Source organism: Myxine glutinosa, chromosome 2 (genome assembly GCF_964187855.1).
Source record: "Myxine glutinosa chromosome 2, kmMyxGlut1.1, whole genome shotgun sequence".
In the NCBI taxonomy this organism is placed as follows: Eukaryota; Metazoa; Chordata; class Myxini; order Myxiniformes; family Myxinidae; genus Myxine; species Myxine glutinosa.
The window spans coordinates 214,366,309-214,382,624 of record NC_136262.1 but is presented as its reverse complement, the minus strand read 5'-3'; the positions used below and the strand labels follow the sequence as shown (position 1 = coordinate 214,382,624).

Here is a 16,316-nt window from a genome sequence, read left to right as displayed (position 1 = left end):
ATCAACAACGGTGAATGCAAACTTTCCTACAATATTTCAAATTCATTGTTAAAAAGTTTTAACTTACTTTTGAAACACATTTGTTATCATTGGTGAAAATATGGAAGAAAAGGTGGGCAAAGTGTAAGAATATAAATGATAGTCACGTGACATCGATTATCCAATGATCGAAAACTTGCGAAACGAATACGCCTGGCTTGAATTCCTCGACTATTCTCTTTCATCGCTTTGAATGGAATTTAAATTTTTTATTTCTCTCCAAGTATTTAGTATTATTTTCTCTCAAACGTTTGTTATAAAATATGCAAATGTGGAAACAGGCAGACCACCAACCCACACGGAACTCAGGACTTCCTGGACGATACATCGCACGACAAGTCGAATGGCAATAGACGAAATGGAGAAGATGGGAAAGCGACGTAGGTACAAATACTGTATATGAGAAAACAATGACTGCCAGAATTCTGCATTAGTATTTATCTATCTATAATTCCAGTAATCTCTGTACGTTTGTACGTTTGTCTGTGACCGCTGTTTCTCGACAACCACGGGTCCGATATACTTTTAACTTGCCAGGTATATTGCTGGGGACCCGAGGATGTGCCTTTTCAAGGTTTTAAATTAATCGGAGAAGTACTTACCGAGCTATGTCCAAAAAACGCTTCAACCAATCAGAGAGCAGCGAGCTATCACGTGTGCCGAACGTGGCGATCAGACTCTACCTCGGACGGCACATTTGACAGCGTATTCATTTATTTCACGTTGGAAAACTATGTTGCCGTTAAACTATGTTTTAAAACGAATTCAAACTGCGATTAAATTAAAACGATTCATCGTAACTGCGACGATTTGCGAACTTCCGGCAGCCAATCACAGAACGCTTTGTTGCGTAGGCGTGGCCGATGTGAGACGAGCGGAGCTGAGCGCGTTACGAGCTGACCGCCATTACGGTACGTAATTCGATTTCTTATGCGCATTATTTCTCCCAATTCAGTCAGAGCGAAGGGCGGAAGCGAAGAGCGTTGTTTTTTTTGTTTACGGGCGTACGGGCGGGGTAGAGCGTACGGGTAGCGTTTTTTTTTTTTTTGGCAAGGAACGGGCACCCACGTACGGGCAATGCCCTAGTTTATTCAATATACAGTTTCCAAAGTAATGACGTCATCACGAAGTGGTGATTTTGTTCACCGTTCACTTCAAATATTCGCTTATTTCCGTACGCTGAATATTTGTAGTTGTGAAAATGGACGGTTTGGTTTTTTTATACATATTACATGTCGACGATATTTCAATTCCATGGCTTAAAGTGCAGCTTTCGGGTATTTTAGGGCACTTGGTGGGTATTTGGCAGGCTTCTTCTTCTTTAATATGTCGCGCAAGCTATCTACTGGTTAGGACAGGAATTTGTAACATGTTCATGTTGCCGGCGAGAGCTCACCTACTCTTCGCGGACACCATGTGATCTTTAAACGTCCATCAACTAATGCAAGAAGACGGGACGTCCAGTTTAACGTCCATCCGAGGGACATTGATGAATCACCCTGCTTGGGAAACATCAGGATGATAGTTTATAGTTGGTCTGGATTCGAACCCAGGCTAGACAGCTAAGAGATGTGTGTGCGATCCAAAGTGTGAGATATTGTTATAAGTTAATTGTGTTAATTTGCTCTAATGTGATATTTGAAGTTTTAAAAATATACATCCGGATCCGGAAGGGCGGAGCTTAGCGAGCGCGGCAATGGCGGCAATGGCGGCAATGGCGGCAATGGAGATGTTTGATGTGATTGTTGTTGCCTGCTGAATGACTTTGGTTTTCGCTTCCAATAAACCTTTGTTGATGAACTTCAAGGAGTGATACTGGATCCTGGGGACATTACATAATTGGCGAAGAGGAAAACTCCATTCTTGAGATGGCGGTTTATGGAAAATTGGACGAGTTCCAGCTGGAGAGAGAGAGAGAGAGAGAGAGTTGTGGGAAGCCTACATTGAGAGACATTCATTCTACTGTGAGACGAACCAGATCACCGATGAGAACAAAAGGAGGGTGATAAACTAATATTGCTGTCTATCGTCGGAGCAGAAGTATACCAAGTAATACGATCGTTGGTGTCACCTTCCAAGCCTGGAGAGGTAACATACGAGGAGATTGTGAAGAGGGTGAAGGAACATTAGTAGATGTTTACGGGAGGTTCCAGACCGAGACCACATTCCCCACATCCTCCTTGCCCCAAAACCGGAAGTGTTCGAATTAATTAATTAATTTCTCGATTTTCTCCCAATTTTCCAAATTTCCATTTTTCATCATTTGTCGAATAGAGGTTCCAGACCAGGCCACCCCTCCCCACCCTCACCACATTCCCCACATCCCCCTTACCCCCAAACCGAAACTGCCTCAACCCAAAAAACAGGAAGTGACTCACCACAAACCGGAAGTGACCAATTAATTATTTATTTTCCAATTTTCACATTTTCTCGATTTTCCCAATTTTCCAAATTTTCAGATTTCACAATTTTCAAACAATAAAAAAATTGATTTTCAAAATTTATGATTTGTCAGATTTCACGATTTTCCCAATTTTTTTTTGTCAGGGTATATAAAATGGCCAAACCCATTTTCAAAATATTTCAAGATATATTTAACACAATTAGACGATTGGTTGAGTCGCTTCTAATATGTAGGCCTATACACAATTATAATACAAATAGGAATAAAAACACGCAGGATGAATGATTAACCACTATATATTTTCAACCTTGTATAAAATGGATGATTTTTTTACCCGTTTGGGAAAGTAAGATAAAATTTAATAATCATAAGAACCTCCCAAATTCATTAAGATGTTTAATAGTTGGTTCAAGCGGATGTTGAAAAACCTGTTTACTTTTAAAGATGCTCCTTACTCCAAAATTTTTGGATTATGAAAACTTAATAATTTTTACAAAGTCAAGTTTTCAACCAGTGTACCAACTACTATCACAAAGTTTTAATGCGGGGCTTCAAAAAGAAGATATAATCGGGTTATTTAAGCTTCAACATGAACTAAATGAGCTCAACATTGAAGATGTAATACAACTATTTTGTGATACTCCACAAAAATGGAAAAAGAAATCAAAACCTACATCACCTAAACCATAACTTGTACTCTCACTGATAATACGGATGATATACCTTCACCCCAAGATTTAGATGAAACAAAAAAGAACCTCGTTATCTTTGACGATTGTGTTAATGAGAGAAACCAAACGGTTATGGACAGCTACTATACAAGGGGGAGACATTCTTCTTGTAATTGTATTTATCTTAGTCAATCATACTTTCAACTCCCTCGTCAATAAGAAACAATGCTAATACTTTTATTTTATTCAAACTAAATGCATTAGATATAACCAATTTTTGGAGGGATAATTGTTCTACATTATGTAGTAAAAAGGAATTTGAGGGCCAAATGAAACATACGACTGAAAAATATAAATATGTCGTTAAAGAAGATGATATAATAACAAATAATTTCTTTACATAAATAAAATGAATGCTGAAGAACGAGTAAGAAAATTTAAGGAACATCAACAATTACTTTCAAAAGTTGTTAAACAACAGGAGGGAATAAGGAAGAAACGGAGACAAAAGCTATTAGGTGAAGACGTATTTGAAAGAAAACAAGAGAAGTTTTTTAAACCTCTTTTACAATCTACCGAACAAAAGGGGGTTTCGTTTCAACTTCCTGTGATAGAATATACCCCCCAAAAAAGTCAAGAAGCACACGATTTGATTGACCTATCAGGCCAAGTTCCTGCGATAACATACACTACCAAACAACAACAAGAGTTGGAGGAACTAGCGAATCAAGAACTTACAAGTATAGAAGCCACACAATCATCCCGAGGCCTTGGGAAGACAAATAAACTTTCTAATTATGTTGCGAAAGCTATTCAAAATGATGAATATAAAAGGGATACATTAACCAAAACGGGACTCATTTCAGCAGGAGAACATTTCATCTTGTTAACGAGACGGTATTGGTATTTAATGATGAGTTGATGTTTTTGAGAGATACTCACCCAAATGTTAAATTAACCCCTAGATTAATGTTTCTTCTCACACACACCGGACATAGAAACGCCAGACTCAGTGATTCAAAATATTTTGATGCCCCACTTGATATGGAAAGAGAGGAAGATAGAGAGTATATTGAGCTGATAACCGCAATTGATTACAAGGGGTATATTAGGGGTAAAGGTAAGAAAAACGAGAAGGAAAAAGATATTTGTCGCACAAGTTTATGCATTATGTTTTCCACTCTGTCAAAGCGCCTTTGGGCTTCTGGAAAAGCGCTATACAAAATAAATGAATTATTATTATTATTATTATTATATTCTTAATGCTTTCGATAAACTTGGAATGAGTTCAGGCTCCAGCGTTAATTTTCTTCCGAGTGACTCATCACAATTAGTTAATAGGCTATTACTGCTGTTAGGTAGTAAGGAGGCGGGAAATAACAATTGTTTTAATGAAATATCAGCCATTTTAGATCAGTTGATGAATATGAAAATAATTAATAAATGTCAATACAAAGATCTTTTATCTCACATTCAATAAAATGAGAAACACAACTCTTAGATTTGATTTTACAACGAGTGATCACACGACTCCATTCCAATACCCGATACAACTTGATCCCACAAAAGAATATGAAGCGGCGTTATTGTCTATGGAAGACTATAATACCTTGTTTAATATCACAGAAAAGAATAACAAGTTTATTTATGATCCGGGAGCTGGATATAAAACTATAGAAGTACCCCCCAGAGCTTATGAGATACCTGTACTAGTGTACTATGTTCCGAAATTTCTCGCGTTATGAAAGAAAAAGGTGATGAACCAAAAAATATCGAAATGGATACTCAAAAACATACATCAAAATCAACTATTAGACTTTAAAATAATTATAACATAGATTTCACGATTACTCATTCATTCCGCGAGATGTTAGGTTTCTCCGCAAAAAAGCTTGAGGATAATAATACGTTTGTCAGTGATAACGTCGTTGACATATCCTCAGGTATAAATTCAATATTAATTCACTGTGATTTGGTTGATGGTGCTTATGACGATGGAGTAAAAACAAATACAATATTTTCATTCAGTGCTTATTCAACTCCAATAGGTTATAAATTCAATATGGAGCCAAAGAATCTCACCTATTTGCCCGTGTCAGGAAAAACCATTTCTAAAGTAAATTTTAAGATAACCGATCAGGATCACCATATGGTTTCTTTCAATGATGAAATTATATCCATCAGAATTCACCTATGTGAAGTTCTTTAACAATCAACTGTAGATCAGCTACGCGAAGTTCTTCAACAAATAATTGGAAAAATTATATAATAACTATAAACAAATTAATAAATGAACATCTAACTGTTTTTTCTAGAATGTAGTTTTAACATGAGTGATCAAGATGAAAAGAAAACTTACCAAGAGTTAGCGTTTGGAAAAATAGGTCTTGTATTTACTCGGGAAAGAGGAGAGATTATGTTAACGTCGAGCGGAGAATTTTTAATTCCGTCAAAATTTTCAATGAAGGATAAATTATGTTTTGAAAAATTGTTTTGGCCGCCACACACTAATTATTCGCGACTAGAACGAAAAATCAAAGCGGATAAAATGAAAAAATTAAAACTAAAATGCTAAAAGTTTTTTATTCTTCTTAGAATAAAAACAAGATGGTTGTTGTAAGAAAACATGAGTTAAGAAAATATAAAATTATTACTAAAGATATGAAAGGTGTTAGTAAAACAGCTGGGAATGGGATTGGGGAAGGTATGCATCTTTCACCGCACTATAAGGGCCAAGGTATGTACCTTTCACCCTACTATAAGGGGGAAGGTATGTTTCTTGGGAGAGGATACTATAAGCCTATGAGAGAACGTGGTGTAGGAGATCAATTTAGAAATAAAGGAGATGAGCTAATTGATACTCTAATGGGTATCGGTTCAACTATTCTTAAACATAAAGACCTAATTGGTTCAATCGCTTCTGCCATGGGAAATGTAGCGGGTGCTGTAAAGAGTATAAAAGACGCTCAAAAGGAGTCTCATAAATTACAAGCGATCAAAGAAGTTAGAAAAGGTAAAACTGAACTAACTCTACATGAACGACAACGAATAATTAAAATACTTGGGTCAGGCTTTCAAAAGTTTTAAATATTTTATTAGTATCACACGTAAATATAATAAATGTATTTATTATATTTTTTATTGTTATATAAAAAGAATGGAGGCAATTGATACTATGTATGATTTGGATGATACGATTATCATCTCAAACTCAACGAAAAATGAAGATTATTATAAGGTAAATGCCGTAACGGGAACAGATTGGAATATAACTGGAACAAAAAGTTTTGAGATAAATAATCAACAAACTTACTTGAGCCTAGCCGATAGTTTCTTGTTATGTAAATTTAAATTCACCAAAGCGGGGAATAATACAAACGCTACACTCGTAAATGATTTCTTCTGGAAAATGTTTGATAGTATTCGTTTGTATATTGGAACGCAAGAAGTTGAAGCGATTGATTATGTCTCTGCGACAGCTGAAATGATTAAATTTATGCTATATTCGCCTAGTGATAGGGTGGGTAAGGGGTGTGTTGAAGGTTTTATTTCTGATATGAAAACAGGAAAGGTCGATAACCCGGGCTATAAACAAAGGAAGGGAATGTATAATGATGAGACAAAACCAGTGAATAGTTTTACCGTAGCTGTGCCCCTTAAAGGTATATTTGGATTTTGTGATTATGATAAAGTTCTTTACGGCCTTAAAATTAGATTTCAACTGCTAAGGAATACTAATGAAAACAGATTGGTTTTTGGGGATGCTAATGCTTTCGGTGCTAACAATAAATTTGTTGTTAATGATCTGTGTTGGTATATTAGTGAATATACTCCTAGTCTTAAAACGGAAGAGATGTTGAATAGAAGGCTTAACACAAAGACCTCGCTAAATGTATCCTACCTTAAAAGAAGATGTCAACATGTTAAATTGGAACATACTACCTACACTTAGAATTTAGGTGTTCTGGAAGGAAAACCTCGGTACCTATGGCTTATTTTTAAGAAACCCGATGGAGGTACTGCTACTGATAAGAATAACGCGTTGTGTGATAATGCTACCGTAAAACAACTTCGGGTTTCTCTAGATGGAACATTTTATCCTCGAGATAGATTAGAAATTAATTGGAAAACCAATGATTATGCTGAAGCCTATAAGTCTTACCAAAAGGTGAGTGAAAGCAACGGTAATCAAGAGCCCATTTTGGATATGGCGTCGTTTAAAGATATATATACAATCTACGCTATAGGTTCTCAAAGTGGTCCCTACCGCCCCCAGTGGGCGCTGGGAACTTTCAGGGGGGCGCTCAAGAGTCCATGGGCGGTAGGGGGGCGCTGGCAATGATTTGGGGGGCACTGGCGATTTCGAGGAGCAGTGGCGATTTGGAGTGCTCATTGGGCTTCCTGCAGTCTGAACAGGTTACCCAGTGCCATTCGGCAAATTGGCCATCCAATCAACGACCACATTCTTTCCCCCTTCGCATGGTTTTTATGATCACATATTCGCTGATGTCGGGTAGGTATTTTCTTTTCCATACATGCTCATGCATCAAACATGATAGTGTATGACACCAGCGAAATACTATTGGCCGCCAATGCGGTCAATAGTACAACACTAACTTTTGGCACGTGGTGCCATTTCAACCAATCGGCTTGCAAGAATCTTTTTATGCGGGATATAATACACTCTATTCGTGCTGGACTATTCAACGTGCCTGGTTCAACTTTACAGCCTGGCCTTGCCAGCACAGACATTGGGCAAGGTATGAACAGTCAGTGTTAGCGTTGGTGTTAATCTTTCGACATTTTGGCGTGTTAATTTCATTATTCAAAAAAGCTTCACGTCCGGTCAGCTTCAAGATGTCGGCCTCAAAGAAAAAGTGTCGTCAGTATTCCGTTGAATACATCAAGTATGGATTCATTCCATCTCTGACAAACAAACAGTTACCGATGTGTTTCTGGTGAGGTATCACGCTGTCCAATGAAGCAATGAAACCATCTCGACTGAGCGAGCACCTGAGTAAAAAGCACAGTGATATTGATAACGCTCGCGCAGAGGTCAGCTATTTACAATCGCTGAAAGAGAAATTTGAGAAGCGATCCACGGTAAGGACGATGTTCAAAGCCAGCCAAAAGCTCGTGGATAAAGGACTGGAAGCGTCGTATAAGCTGTCATTGCTCATCGCCAGATCTGGAAAACCGTATTCAATCGGCGAACAGTTGATCAAACCAGCTGTTGGGGAAGTGATAAAAACCATTATGGGCCAGGATCCGAATCCAGTTCTCTCGTCGATTGCACTCAGCAATGATTCCGTGGCCAGGCGGATTGATGAAATGTCAGCAGATGTAGAAGATAAGCTGTGTAGTGAGCTGAGAAGCACACACTTCGCCATCCAGCTGGATGAGTCCACTTTGCGTGACAGTGAAGCTCTGTTACTCTGCTACGTTCGCTTCATCCGTGATCAGGAAATGGTGGAAGAAATGTTGTTTGCCCGCTCTCTCCAGACCGATATGAAGGGTTCTTCCATCTTCCAAACATTGGAGAAGTACTTTACTGATAAGAACATACTGATGGAGAACATTCTTGCTTGCACGACGGATGGGGCACCAGCGATGGCTGGTCGCCAGCATGGTTTTATTGCGCTTCTGAAGAACCAGGTACCGTCCGTGTTCGCCATTCACTGTGTCGTGCACCGCCAGCATCTTGTAGCAAAAGCTCTCAGCACCAGACGTCATACATCACTCCAAACAGTAATCAAAGCAGTGAATAAAATCAAGGTGTCGTCTCTGCATGATCGGCTGTTTCGTCAGCTTTGCCAGGAGAACGATGAGGCATTCAAGCGGCTCCTGTTGCACACTGAAGTTCGATGGTTGTCCAAAGGCACTTGTTTGGCCCGTTTCCTCAACAGTGGTCGAGTTTCTGTCGGAAATTGATACGGAGCTATCGGAGAAAGTGAATGCGATTGAGCATGATGTGGCTTACCTCACAGACATATTCAGTATACTGAATGATGTCAACAAACAACTCCAGGGTGACCATATGACGCTGATTAAAGCAAAGAAAGTGATCGGCGTGTTCGTAACCAAGGCGACTCTGCACAGGGAAACCCTCGGCCGCAGAGATATGTACCACTTTCCCCAGTTGGCAAAGGAAACTGCTGTTTCTGATGAAGAGCTGCTCGTTTATTGCAATCACCTTGAGAAGATTCGTGGAGATATGGAACAGCGTTTCAGAGACATGCGAGAACTGTCGGTACCAGCATGGGTGATCAACCCATTCAAATGTGACATTCAAGATGTGAAGCGCAAATTACAGGACGAAATTATCAACCTCCACAATGATGATGAGGTGAAGGCAAGATTCTCGCAGCATGAATACGGCAAATTCTGGATTCTGGAGCGGGGCGAATACCCCGCAATGTGTAGAGGCATAACTGCTGCTGATGGCGTTCCCCACATCATACCTCGTTGAAAGAGGGTTCAGCGCCGTGATGGTGCTGCTGACCAAGTATCGAAACCGCCTTGACATTACCGAGAGGGGCGATCTGCGTCTCTACCTCACTGAGATGGAGCCAAACGTTCGTAATCTCGCAGCGAGTCACCAGGCCCACCCTTCACACTAACGGTATTTGGGCCTGTGATAACAGATTCCCAGTTTGCCTTACCTGGGCCTGTTCTGCTGAAACATTGGAGGTCGTGCAAAATAAAATAAAAAGTAAAGTAAAATAAAGTAAAATATTATTCAGAAAATATTTGGCTTCTGTTATTTTTGCTTCCTATCTACATAAATTCTGGGTGTCCGACCACGAACGATAGGACAAGGGGGGAATTGGGCCGGTCCAAGAGGGCAGAAGGGGCGGTTGTCCAAAAAAGTTTGAGAACCACTGATCTACGCGATTGACCTCAGCACTCAAAAGGAAACGATAAAGTCCAATGGAGTGGATACTTCCCTATACATCGAAAGAGAAGAGAATGAAGAAGTTGATGCGTATTGTTTACTCTTGGAAGAAACATAAATACAGATCAATACGGATAATGGTGTTATGACCAATATCACAAAAGTAATAACTAGGAAAAAAAATCTTTTCATAAATAAGGCCGAAAAAAATATATTACTGGTCTCTGGTCAGACCAAAGTTCCAGAATTGACACGGCGATGCGGTTTTTTTTTTTCTTTTTCTTTTTTGAAAAGCATGGATTTTGTGTCCTCATGCCTTGCGGTCCTCCTCATCTGCCATGGCGCCGTCCAGAGAGAAATTAAAGACAGCCAATAATAATAATAATAATAATAAAGGAGTCATATATAGCCCCATCAAGCAGAGTTAACGACCCTCGTGGAGCTTTACATTATCATGCGAATGCACACACACCGCACACACATACACAAATGACACACCTTCACTTGTGACACACACACACAGACACACCTTCACTCTTGTCCTATTCCTCTCCCTCCCCATTCAAAACCCACAGATGTGTACTCTCCCCCTCCTCCCCCTCCCTCCCCCGCACACGTACACAGACATACTCTTGATCTCCGTCCCACCTCAAACCAAAGGCAAAACAGGACTTTGAAAGACTTGTGAAACAGATAGGTTTTGAGGGAGGTTTTAAAGGCAGGAAGAGAGTCAACATGTCGAACAGAGGAAGGCAAGTCATTCCAGAGCAGAGGTGCAGCAAAAGAAAAGGATTTCTCGCCAAATGACTTGGTGCTGGTGCGCGGTGGCTCTAAGGTCATAGAGTCATCGCTTGAACGAAGTCGTCGCCGAGGTACATAGAGAGTGAGCAAATCGGAGAGATAGTGAGGTCCCGCTCCACACAATTTGCACATAGTGTGCAAATTTTGTATTGCACACGAGCAGAGACAGGCAGCCAGTGTGAAGATTCAAAAGGCCTACCAGTCCAATGGGACTGGTAGGCCTTTTTGTAAATAATGAACACAAGCTTAAATTATTTTAAAATGTATTTATTCTGAAAATCATTAAGTTCTTCAAGCATATTGTTGCGGATATGGGATTTGCATCCATCCATATCCGCTTGTAAATATTCCCCTCTTTCCTCAACACTTCCCAACTATCCCCAATCCCCCATTCCCTAGTCCCATTTTCTGTAAACAACACTCTGTAGACCCGACCTTCCCCTATTTCCCCCATTAAATGTCGCATCCAGGTCCACCGCATCTCACGTAGACAACTATAGGACATCTTGCTAGTTATTCTTAGTCTATGTCAGTTAAGGACTCGTTTCCATTAATTCTGACTCTTCGTTGCACCAGAATGTGATTGTATGGCACCGTTAGGAAGTTTAGGACCTCCCAATACCTCCCCGCAGCTCTTCCTCACGGTTCAACAACAACAACAACAACAACAACAACAACGGCGGCGGCGCGGGCAGTGCGCGTCCTCACTCCGGCTTGGTTGGTAGGGGGTGTTGGGAGGGCACCATGCCTTTCCAACGAGCCGCCATCGAGCATGTGCTCGACGGGGTTACCAAGTAGGGGCTCGCTGTCAGCTCCTCGTCAAGGGCGGAGCCCGGTAACCCCCGCACCCAATAGAAGCGGCGGACCGGTCCCATCTGGGGCGGAGCCAATGAGCCGAGGGCGTGTGACTCCCCGCTGAGTATGCGCAGGAGGAGGGAGGTGACGTCAGATGCGCGCTGAGCTTGGAGAGAGAAGGACGCCACCAACCGAGCGCTGTGACACCTCCCTGCATCTTTTGGACCGTGCTTTATCCTGTCCCTGAGCCAAGGTGCACCTTGTGCTATCGACTGCCTGTCCTTCCCTGCCATCAATCCCTGTGTAAGTCAGTCTTGTGCCGTTTGTCTGTGGTCTGTCTGGGCTAGATAAGATTGTGTCTAAGTGCCTATCTCTTCTGTGTCTTTACCTCATTACCTTGTAATCTACCCCTTTTCTCCACCACTAATTATATCCTCCTCCGGAGGTCTTGAGAACTGTACCCCTTGCGTCGTTTCATCTATCCCAGTCGTTGTGTCCTTTCCAATCATTGATTTAGCATAGCGCGATTTGGTCAACGTCCGGTGGAATCGGGTAAGTTGGGGAAGAATCGGGGGAACTGTTAGGTCACGGCAATACCACCGCTCGGTAAATAACATCTTATCCGCGATCCGTAACAATTGGTGTCAGGAGTGGGATTGGACCCGAAGCGCGCTTAACGCGCTCAAAATTACAAGTAACCGAAATTTGTTTTGTTGTAAAATAAAAACCCGAATTTTGAAAGTCGCGCTATGGCAGATCAAGACGGCTGGGTTCCGGTAGAGGAGAGTGAGGCAGGGTCGATCCAGGACCAAATTGAGGGACATGAGGAGAGCGAAGCAGTGAGGGCGGCAGGTTCGCAAAATGGCGTCCTCGCGCACGAGGTTGCGGGCGCGCAAAATGGCGCCTCGCACATGGCTACGGCGGCCGCACCCGCTGCACAAGTGGGAGGGATGGCCCAAATGCAGGCCCTCATGGAGCAATTTATGGTACAAATGCAGGCGTCCCTCAACCTGCAGAAGGACGATATGAGGGCTAATAGTCAGCAATTGGGGAATCGGATGGATGCTCAGAGTGAGCAAATGAGGGCTGATAGTGAGCAAATGAGGGCTGATAGTGAGCGATTGGGTGAGCGATTGGAGGGCCAAATGGGGATAATGAGGGACGAAGTGAGGGGTACCGGTGAGGCGTTAGACAATGGGATAAAAGAGGTAAAGAATGGGTTAACGGGGGTAGAAAACAGAATGGCCGCTCAAGAGAATCAAATGGAAGGGATGAAAAAGGGGTTAGAGGGGTTAGAAAACAGTATGGAAGGCAAATTGAGGGACATGAGGGACCAAGCGGAAAAGGAAGTTTAAAAAATGGGGCAGCAGATAGAGGGGGTCAGAATGGGGGTAGAAACTAAATTGGATGCTCACAGGGAGGAAATGGAGCAGATGAGGGTGGCATCTGGGCAGGAGATGCAGGTGATGGGAGAAGAGATCAGAAGAGGTGTGAGTGAGGAGGTCGGAGGAGTGCGCGAGGAGGTGAGGCACTGTAAGGAGCGCATGGAGAAGGAGGTGAGAAAGGGGACTGTAAAATTGCAAGGTGGTATAGAGGAGTTGACGCTGGGAGTAGAACAACTGACAGTGGGACAAAAGGAGTTGGGGGACCAGGTAAAGAAGAACACAGCGGTAATAGGAGGGTTAAAAGCGACACAAAATGACCTAAAAAATGACTTGATAGCGACACAGAGGCAATGTCAGATGGTACGTGAGGGACTGACAACGAGGTTGGACGAGGTGACAGAGGTAATGGAGACGAAGGACCGGCAGGTGAGGACGCACATAGAAACGGTCAAGGGGGCCTTAGAGGACGAGCTTGAGGAGACGTACCGGGAAATAAAAGAGGTGAAGCAGAAATTAGAAGAAGTGGAAGGAGGGGTGAGCGAAATTAAGAAGCGACGGAGAGAGGATAAGAAAGAGATAAAGGAGGAAGTAAAAGAATTGGTCCAAAGTCTGTGTTCGGATCGTGATGATGTGCTCATTAACCGGATGAGGGATTCGCAGGTGATGGAGGAGAAGCGAAGAGAAAGAGGACCCGGTGTAAGTGGTGACCAATATGGTCGTGCGTATGATGCGCCAGGTGATTTAATAAACTTGGGGGTCGAGATGGACCCGGATGTTCGTGAGAGGCCGTTGGTGAAGTGTGCGACAGGTCTGGTGTGCGAAAAAGGAGGTGTGCGAGAAAGTCCGACTCTGGGGTGTGTGAGGAAAAAGTGCGTGCCAAGGAGTGAGGGTGCTGTCGAGAGTGAGTCGGTCGTAGCGCGTGTGCGAGGGAGCACATGGAAGCGCGTAGTGAGGAGTGTTACGGAGGGTGTAAAGGGAGAATGCACGCCTGTGGTGAGTGTTACAGAGGATGTAACGGGAGAGGGTGTGCGAGAAAGATGTGTGACGGACAGGTGCATGGGGAAAGAGTGCGCTCTCAAAAGTAAGGAAGAGTGTACACCTGTGGTGAGTGTTACAGAGGGTGTAACGGGAGAGTGTGCGCGAGAAAGGTGTGTAACAGACGGGTGCATGAGGAAAGAGTGCGCTGTCGAGAGTAAGGGTGAGTGCGCTGTCAAGAGTGGAGGTGAGAGTAGTAAGAGTGACACGGAGCGTGAGTTGGTTGTGACAGGTGAGAAAGGATGCACACCTGGAATGGTAGAGCGTGTGTGGGAATGCACACTTGAGTTGGTCGTGAGGCACGTGGTTGGGTGTGCGAGTGAAAGCACACCTGTGATTGTCACAGAGGAGGTGACCGAGGAAGGGGCGCGAAGAGGTGTGTTGGTGAGGTGTGCGAGCGACGAATGTGTGCCAAGGTGTTCGGTGGTCAGGTGTGTGACCAAGTCTGTGAGCGGAATGAGTGTACCGAGGTGTGTAAGGAAAGGTACGAGGAGCATGGGAACAGCTGGATGTATGGGCAAGAAAGGGGTAGCGTATGCGTGTAAGCCTGCAGGTGAGGCATCGACGGTAACCGGGTTAGCGGTTAGAGCGACTTATAGTCGAATCGGGCCCTCGGTGCGTGCCGGGCTTCGCGTGCCGCGAGAACCAGCGGGGATCCGAGCCACGGCGGGTTCGAAAGGACCGCCGTACGCGATCCACGATGGGCCTCGCTTTGAACGGCCGCGTCCGTGCTCCACTAGGCGGAGCGGGCAGCCCGATAGGAAGGGTCGTCATGGCGACCACTTTTTGTTGAGGCATTCCGGCAGGTCGAGATCGGGCCATGGGATGGCTCCATGCCGAGATGGTGCGTGGGACCTCGGCCCGGGTAAACCTCCTTCCCTGCACCGAATGCGGGACGTATCCAGCCGCTGGCACCAAACAACCCGCATTCATGGCTTGGCTGTGCGAAGCCGAGCTTTAGAAGTGAATTGGCGCACCGAGAGGCATTAGTAAGTAGACTGTAATGACGAGGATAGTGTTTTGGCCCCGAAATTAGAAAAACAAAATTTGATGATTGGCAAAGGATTGGCAGTAATGATTGGCAGATGATGGGTAGTGATTGGCAAATTTTTGATTTGTTGAAATTTGGTGTGCCAAATTGATAGTAGGACCTCCCCGATGTGGTGGGATGGCAACTCTGTCATCCCTCACAAAAGGGGGGGGGCAAAGGAGCTATAGATTATGGGGTGTATGGCAGTGAAAACTAGCCCGGGTGGGTTAGGATATTGTGTGTAGGGATCTAGCGAAGATGACATTAGGTAACGTTAAGGTTAGTTAGTGACAAGGATACCTGTAGAGGGGACGCAGGTAGATTAGAGTGGATGATAATGACGAGGGAGCGCAATAGTTTAAAGGGACGACTGGGAAGCGCAAGTTTCAGAGGGGAGTAGTTAGATGAGATGATGCTGTGTGAGAACTGGACAGGTGTGTGGAGCAGTGAGTGTTGTGGATCAGCGCGAATGCGCTTGGGGGAGAGAAGGGTGCAGGCGGCACCAAGTATGAGAGCACAGGTGTGCAAGTACAGGTGTGTGGAATACATGGAGTACTGGAATGAGTGGTGTGGAGAGAGTTGGAGTAAGTGGTACGGAGTGGTGTGCATGGTGCGAAGGTGTGGATGGGGGAAGAGTGGACCTCTTTCACGAGTACCCGGGGTGGGTAGTGTAAGTGTTAGGTAGAGGGTATAGGTAAATTGTGGTTGGATATTGGCATTTGTGGTGCGGTTGCAGAATGGTATTGTGGATGGGTGCATTAGTGTTGTGGAAATGGCTGGGCGTGTAGCCTGTTAGTGTGTGTAGTTGGTTTGGGCACTCCACCACTGTGAGGATGTCGGCCAGGTGAGGCCGCAGGTGGGCTCTGGGAGCCGTTAGTGTCAGTGGGTGCCTGAGGATCCCGGGTGTGGATCGGGCAGCCCGTGCCAGAGAGGGCACTGAGGGGGTGAGAGTGCGAGAGGGCCTTCCCCAGTTAGTTAGGTTAGGGTGAGGAGCAGGTAAGCTCGGGTGGCAACTACAGTGGTGGAGGTGTGCAGGTGGGTAGACCTGCTGGGAGAGCTACACGTCACAGCCCAGAAATTGTGCGAGGGCACCGGGAGATGAATCGGGGGAGTGAGACCCCAAATTGAGAAGCACCACAGTTTGGTCAATGGGAATTGGTTTTTAGAACCCATAGTGTAAGTTGGCCAATGGATTGGCAGGGAAAGACCCCGGGTAATGTAAAGTTGTTAAAGTCATTTAGGAAATAGTTAGGATTGATGA

The 16,316-nt window shown here is 43.8% G+C and overlaps 1 protein-coding gene across 3 annotated transcripts in view; it reads left to right on the top strand.

Annotated features, from left to right (window-relative positions):
* The first annotated feature begins 144 nt into the window (after positions 1-144).
* LOC137417945 (uncharacterized) overlaps positions 145-16,316 on the top strand; it is a 168,028-nt gene continuing 151,856 nt past the window's right edge. For 2 of the 3 annotated variants that reach the window (XR_013622473.1, XR_013622472.1), the window contains exon 1: positions 199-423. The gene's annotated coding sequence lies outside the window, so the exon portion shown is untranslated. Of the gene's footprint in view, positions 424-16,316 lie in introns of all 3 variants that reach the window. The other variant, XR_013622476.1, reaches the window with a different exon arrangement.